Source organism: Durio zibethinus, chromosome 11 (assembly GCF_047325235.1).
Source record: "Durio zibethinus cultivar Kanyao isolate XHJ-2024 chromosome 11, ASM4732523v1, whole genome shotgun sequence".
In the NCBI taxonomy this organism is placed as follows: domain Eukaryota; kingdom Viridiplantae; phylum Streptophyta; class Magnoliopsida; order Malvales; family Malvaceae; genus Durio; species Durio zibethinus.
In genome coordinates this window covers 10,371,767-10,379,301 of record NC_143172.1, presented here as the reverse complement: position 1 = coordinate 10,379,301, position 7,535 = coordinate 10,371,767, and the positions used below count along the sequence as shown (strand labels likewise).

Below are 7,535 nucleotides of genomic sequence, written 5' to 3'. Positions count from 1 at the left end.
TGTGGAGATAAATGGTACTTTAGACTAGGAATCTTTAACTAATCTTCATGGGATTGACATCTAAACGTTTATAGTCTTTATTATTACTTTAGCGGCCTGTGCGCTTATAGAGTTTACCTAATAAAGTTTTTGGTGTCATTGCCAGAGATTAGGATTTAAGTGTCTTAGGTTAATATCAACTTTAATCATATTCTTTTATAGATTGGTTCCTTTTAGTGTACATACCTTAGGCTAAAGTTTAGGCTTGCTTCGGTTTTAGGTGTACATATCATAGGATCCTTTGTTGACAAATTTTTTTTCTTAGGTGTATATACTTAGACTTTCATTTTTAGAGTGGTTCATTAGGTCTAGTGCTTTTATGGCCCATGTATGCATTTAGTTAGGAATTGTGAGTTGATCCCTGTAGATCTTGAGCTTAAGGATACTTGTAGAAGAATTAAAAGGAAAGACAAGTTGATCCAACCAACACCATGACTGAGTAGGACATTAGAGCCCTTAGGGATTATGTTGTACCCGATCTTCATAGTTTTTAGCCTAGCATTAGAAGGCCAGCCATATAAGTTAACAATTTTGAGATTAAACTAACAATCATTTAGATGATATAGCAGTCAATGCAATTTAGTGGTCATTTAAGTGAGGATTCAAATGCTTATCTTTAGAATGTCTTAGAGATTTATGGTACATTTAAACATAATGGTGTTATTAAAGATGCTATTAAGCTTAGGTTATTTCCATTTTCCCTTAGAGATAGAGCTAAGAGTTGGTTAGCCTCGATGACACTGGATTCTAGCACCACTTAGGATGATTTAGTGTAGAAGTTCATGGCTAAATTTTTTCCTTCAGCCAAGATGGCCAAGGTTTTGAATGAAATTTCTACATTTTTTAGCATGAATAGGAGACCTTGTATGAAGCATGGGAGAGATACAAAGAGCTCTTGAGCTGGTGTCCATACCATAGACTATCAAAATGGCTAGAGATTAAAATTTTTTTTATAATTGATTAGTGTTTAATACTAGGACTTTCGTAGACGTTGCATAAGGAGATGCTTTGATAAGTAAGACTTCTGACATAGTTTATGGTCGTATTAAGGATATGGTAACTAATAATTGTCAATGGTCTAATGAGAGACATCATTCTAGGAAAGCTTCAAGGGTGTATGAGCTTAGTGAGCTTACAACACTTAGTGCTAAGGTAGATTCCCTAGCCAAATCTATAGAGTCTTTACATTGTAAGGTTACATCCTTAAAGCCTAGCCTTAGTCACTCTAGATTTACTTATACCCATAGTTTTGTAGCTATGTGTAAAGTATACGAGGTAGGACACCTGAGGGAGTCATGTCTGAGTATTCACTTAGAGTCAATTTCATTTATAGGACAAAACCTTAGGTAGCCCAACAATCCTTATTCTTTCACATACAACTAAATTTGGAGGAATAATTTTGCTTTCTCTTGGAATTAACAATAAAACGACCATTCCACATCTTTCCAACCTAGTTAGGCACCATTACCACCCATACCACCACCATTACAACACGTTCAGTTTTCTAGACCATTTCTTCCACCTGGTTTCTAGCAACCACCCTAGTAGTAGTAGAAGTTTTCATAGCACTACACATTTTTATATCCATCCATGTCACCATCAGAGAAGAAGACTTAAGTTGAGGATCTTTTAAGTTCTTCTATTAGGGCATAGACCTCATTTGTGCAAACCTAGAACACTATGTTTTAGAACCAATTCATATCCTTAAAAAACTTAGAGACTCAGATTGGTTAGGTATCTACCCTTTTAAGTACCCAACCTTAGGGCACTTTACCCAATAACATAGAGGTTAACCTAAGAAGAGAGGGGAAAGAGTACTGTAAAGCAATTACATTTAGGAGTGAAAGGTAGTTAGCTAGTAACTAAGTCCTAATAAGTTCTTAGGATGTGGTAGACGAAGGGTTTGATAATGATAAGCTTGATAGAGACTTAAATCAAGATATGGAGAAAGGTAAGAAAAATGATCATGGTGTAGTTCCTGTTTATACCCAGTTACCATATACACCATTTTTTAGTGCTTTACCTAGTTTATCTAGGCCTGTTCCCTTTAGAGTTAAGCTACCTTGACCTTATATTTTTTTCCCTTAGCGATTTCAGAAACAAAAAAAAAAAATAATTCTCTAAATTTCTTGTGGTGTTTAAGAACCTGCACATGAGCAGATGCCTGCCTATGCAAAATTTATGAAAGACATTATCTCTCATAAAAAGAGGCTTAAGGATTATGAGATAGTTGCACTCATCAATAGTGTATATCAGTGATTCAAAAAAGACTACCTAGTAAGCTCAAAGATTCTAGTAACTTTATCATTTCTTGTACCATAGATAGTATGCTTTTTGATAGAGTCTTATATGACCTAGGTGCTAGCATTAATCTGATGCCTTGGTTCATTTTTCAGAGATTAGGTATAAAAAAGACTAAACCCATCTCAGTTATTCTACAATTGGCTGATAGGTCATTAAAATAACTTAAAGGGATTGTAAAAGATGTTTTAATTAGGGTAAAAAAATTCATTTTTCCTATTGATTTCATTTTGTTGGACATAGAGGTGGATCATGAGATCTCAATTATTTTAAAGAGGCCATTTTAGCCATCAAAAGGGCTTTAATAAATGTGCAAGAAGGTGAGTTGACTATGCGAGTACAGGATCTAAAAGTTCGATTTAATACTTTTAAGGCTTTAAAGTATCCGGATGATTTTGAAGAATGTTCTTGGTTAGTGATATTTTTCATCTAGTGCATTTGATCTCGCAGTTTAAGGATTCCTTTTAAATCGATGAGGTAGATGATATAGATTTGAGCAAGGATTATAATGTAATTTTGATGATATCTACTAGTCGATATGCACTACCTCCTAGTGTTGAACCTTTAGTAGACAAAAATACTTAGAGTAATTATACCTTTTATGGTAGGCCCACTGGTCCTTAAGCTTAAACCATTGCCTTCACACCTTAGGTATGCTTACTTAGGTGAGGATGGCACTTTGCTTGTGATCATATCAGCATCATTGGTTGATGATAAAGAGGCAAAACTTATTTTCATCCTACGTGACCATAAGCTAGCTATATAATGGTCCATTACTGACATTTACGAAATTAGTTCATTTTTTACACACATAAGATTTTGATGGATGATGGATTCAAGTCATTGAGATGTGCAAAGATTGAATCTAACAATGAAAAAAGTGATGAAAAAAGAGATTATTTAAATGGCTAGATCCTAGGATCATATAACCGATTTTGGATAGTGCATAGGTTAGCCTGATTCAGTGTATGCCTAAGAAATGTGGGATGACTGTGGTGCAGAATAAGAATGATGAGATGATTCCCACTCGAACTATTATCGGATGGTGGGTTTATATGGATTGCTGAAAGCTAAATAAGGTTATGAAAAAAAATCATTTTCCTATGCCTTTTGTTGATTAGATATTAGATCAAGTATCTAGATATGAGTATTATTGCTTATTAGATGGGTATTTCGAATACAACCATATATCTATAGCACTTGAAAATCAAGAGAATACTACTTTTGCCTACTTTTTTGGTACCTTTAACTTTAGAAGAATGCCTTTTGGACTTTGTAATACCCTAGTTACCTTTCAGAGGTGTATGATGGCTATTTTTTTCCCAATATGATAGAAGATTTCCTTGAAGTGTTCATAGATGATTTTCAGTCTTAGGTAATAGCTTTGAGGATTATTTTGATCACTTCGCTTATGTTTTGACTAGATGCAAGGAAACTAACCTAGTGCTGAATTGGGAGAAATGTCATTTCATGGTTAGAGAAGGAATAATGCTAAGTCATAAGGTTTTTGCAAGGTGATAGAGAGATTGCCACCTCCAACTATAGTTAAAGGTATTAAGAGTTTTCTTAGACATGCAAGATTTTATAAGAGATTCATTAAAAACTTTTTTAAAATTTTCAAACCCATATGTCGATTGTTGGAGAATGAGGTGAAGTTTAAATTTGAAGATGATTGCTTGTATACTTTTCAAGTGCTTAAAGAGAAATTAGTTTTTGCTCTGATTATTATAACACCTGATTGCTCTTTACCATTTGAGCTTATGTATAATGCTAGTGATTATACAGTAAGAGCTATTCTAGGTTAGAGAATAAGAAAGCAATTTCATGCCATATACTATGCAAGCAAGACTTTAAATGGTGCTTAGTTAAACTATGCAACTATTGAAAAAGAGCTGTTAGTGGTTGTATTTGCTTTTGATAAGTTTCGCTCTGATTTCATAGGATCTAAAGTTATAGTTGACACTAATCATGCTATGATTAAATATCTCATGACCAAAAAAGATGTAAAGCCAAGGTTGATTAGGTGGATTCTCCTTCTATAGGAGTTTGATTTAGAGATTAGAGATAAGAAAAGATCAAAGAACAATGTGATTGATCATCTATCTAAGTTAGACAATGGCGACATTGATAGTGATCTGAGTATTGGTGAGACTTTTCTTGATGAGCAGTTGATGACGTTTCAGAATGATACCTTACCTTTATATGCTAATTGTGTCAATTTTATTTTTAGTGGAGTTTTACACCTAGATCTATCTTTCCACTAAAAAAATTTTTTTTTGCATGATGTCTGGTATTATGTTTGGGATGAGCCTTATTTGTTTAGGTAGTGTAAGGAACACATTTTGAGGTGATATGTCCCAATGAAAGAAGTTGATATATTGAGACATTATCATACTTCTAATTATGGTGGACATTTTAGAGGGTAGAGGACTGTAGCTAAAGTGCTTCAATTGAGATTTTATTGGCCTATTTTATTTTAGAACGCACATTTGGTTCAAAGGTACAATCGATGTTAAAGAGTTCATAGCACATCTAGAAGACATAAGATGCCCCTGAACCTGATTTTAGAGGTTGAGATTTTTTATGTATAGGGTATAGACTTTATGAGACCTTTCATATCTTCTTGTAGGAACCACTATATTTTGATGGCTGTGGATTATGTTTCGAAATGGGTAGAGGCAGTAGTTTTACCTACCAGTGATGCTAGGGAAGTACTTAACTTTTTGAGAAAAAAATTATTTTTTAGATTTAGAACCCCAAGAGTTATCATTAGTGATGAGGGATCCCATTTTTGTAATAAGATTTTTGATGCATTGGTAGCAAAGTATGGGGTCACTCATAAGGTTGCCATTGCTTATCATTACAGTGTAGTGGTTAGGTAGATATGCCAAATAGGAAAATCAAGTCCATAGTTGAGAAAATTATGAATTCGAGTCATAAGGATTGGTCTAAAAGATTATATGATGCATTATAGGATATAAGATTGCCTTCAAGACTCTGATTGGTATGTCATCCTATCAGCTTGTATATAGGAAAGCTTGACATTTGCCAGTAGAGTTAAAGCATAAAGCATATTGAGCTATTAAGAATTTTAACTTTGATTTAGATGCTGTAGGTGAGAAATGACTTTTCTAGCTCCATAAGCTTAATGAGTTTCGTTTGTGTGCTTATGATAATGCTCGATTGTTTAAAAAAAAGAAGAGAAAGTGGCATGACTAGTGAATTTTGGATAGGACATTTGAGCCTGCTCAGCATGTTTTGCTATTTAATTTCATTTAAAGCTTTTTCCAGGGAAGCTTAAGTTGAGATAGATGGGTCCATTTATGGTGACACAAGTTTTCCCTATGGCACTATGGATATTATGGATGAGTTGAAAAAGGTTCCTTTTAAAGTGAATGAGCATAGATTAAAGCACTATTATGGAAAAGAGATTAATTTTTTTGAACACATAGTTTTGAACACATAGTCTAGGCTTTTGACTTAAAAAAAAAAAAAAAACTCTTCTTGACAGGTAACCCAAGTTTTATTTTTCATGTTATTTCTTTTTGTGTATGCTTATGTATATATGTCTTTGCATCTTTGTATTCTTGTGCACATTCGATTTTCCTCATTTTTACATAGTTGTTCTTGTGTTCATTTGGTTATGATATACATGCTTGTTCATTTATTTATTGTCCAGTAGGTTATGAATTTTCTTGTACATATTAATATAGTTCTTTGTGTAGTGGCTTTCTTGTTTTGTAGGTTGAATAAGAGCTTGAAATGGATGCACTAGTTTAGGCTAAAGCAAGAAATGGACATTCAGCCACCATCCTTCTATGATGATAGGGGAGTTTTCCTATTCTTTTTTCTTGTATGCTTTATTGCTTGATACTTACACATTGAGGATAGCATGTTGTTTAAGTTTAGGGGTATGAGGAAATTTTAAAAATTCTTTGCAAAATTTTTGAATTTTCCTTGAGCTTGTCTTGTAATTAAGCTTAACATATAAGAGCTTGAATCTTTATTATACTTTATTTGATTAGTTCTACATGAAGCCATTGATAGGTAGTGATTGATAAATGAATATAGTTTTAGGAAAATATTGAATATGTGTGAACTATGAGATGATACTTAGGTTTAGTGATTTCTTGAATATGGTATTCATTTGTGAGTAATGCTTTTGAACATGGAATTGCATTTTTTATTTATTATTATTGATTATGTGAGCATGAGATTGTTTTTGCATTAGTCTTGAAAGTAGTGTTTCATGATTCTAGAATTTGTTTTGATCATCTCTTGAGGCGAAAACCTAGATGACACATGATTAGGAAAATGATATAGGTCATATTTGGATCGTTTGAGCCTTTCAAGCCATCCTTGATACAATATTGCCATAGTCACCCCATTTGAGCTTATGATATTCTTTTTTTTAATTTGAAACCACATTACAAGCCTATAGCCTTATTTTGTATATTTCCTAACTTTTTGGTTTCTTACTCTATATGCATTAGAACATTTACGTACCATTTGTAAGCTATGCATTATTTGAGAGAAAAAGTGGAGGTTGGAAAAGAATAAGAAATTAAAAACAAGTGAAAAAAGAGAAAAAGAAAAAGGGAAGCTAGCTTGCAAAAAGAAAAAAAAAGAAAAAAAAAACAATCAAGTGGTGAAAAAGCAAAGAAGAGAAGAAAAGAAAGAAAAATGAGCAAAATCAAAGTTTAGGGGGATTTTTATTAAAGCTTACATTTCTTACATTGAAAGCTCAATTATGAATGATCCTAGACATGTGATGCATTGTTAGGGTGCTTGAGCCTAAATGACTTTTATCATAACATGACTAACCTTATATTACAAGCTTATTAAAGTCCTAAATGATCTTTAATCATGTGTTTATCTACATTAATGGAGAGAGAAGTGTAGGCAAACTTATGGAACATGAACATACTTTATTGATAATTGTTATTAAAGTTTCATGTTTTGCATAACATTACTAGATTTCATGCAAGGATGTGTGAAAAATGTTGCTTGCTTATGAAACCATAGTTAGGAATGATCTTAGCATAGATTGATTCTTATATACTAGCATTTAGTCATGATTTTGCTTTAGTTATATCCGTTGATCAATCCATGGGGCATTTATGTTGAATGAGAAATTAAGAGTATAGTATGATTCTTGCTTAATCTTATTTTGCTTGAAGATAACCAAAAGCTTA

The 7,535-nt window shown here is 32.9% G+C and overlaps 1 non-coding gene across 1 annotated transcript; it reads right to left on the bottom strand.

The window, feature by feature from the left end:
• Positions 1–854: 854 nt before the first annotated feature.
• LOC149516048 (small nucleolar RNA R71) lies at positions 855–960 on the bottom strand. Its single transcript, XR_016346761.1, has one exon. It is a non-coding gene; the product is annotated as a small nucleolar RNA R71 (small nucleolar RNA).
• Positions 961–7,535: the final 6,575 nt, after the last annotated feature.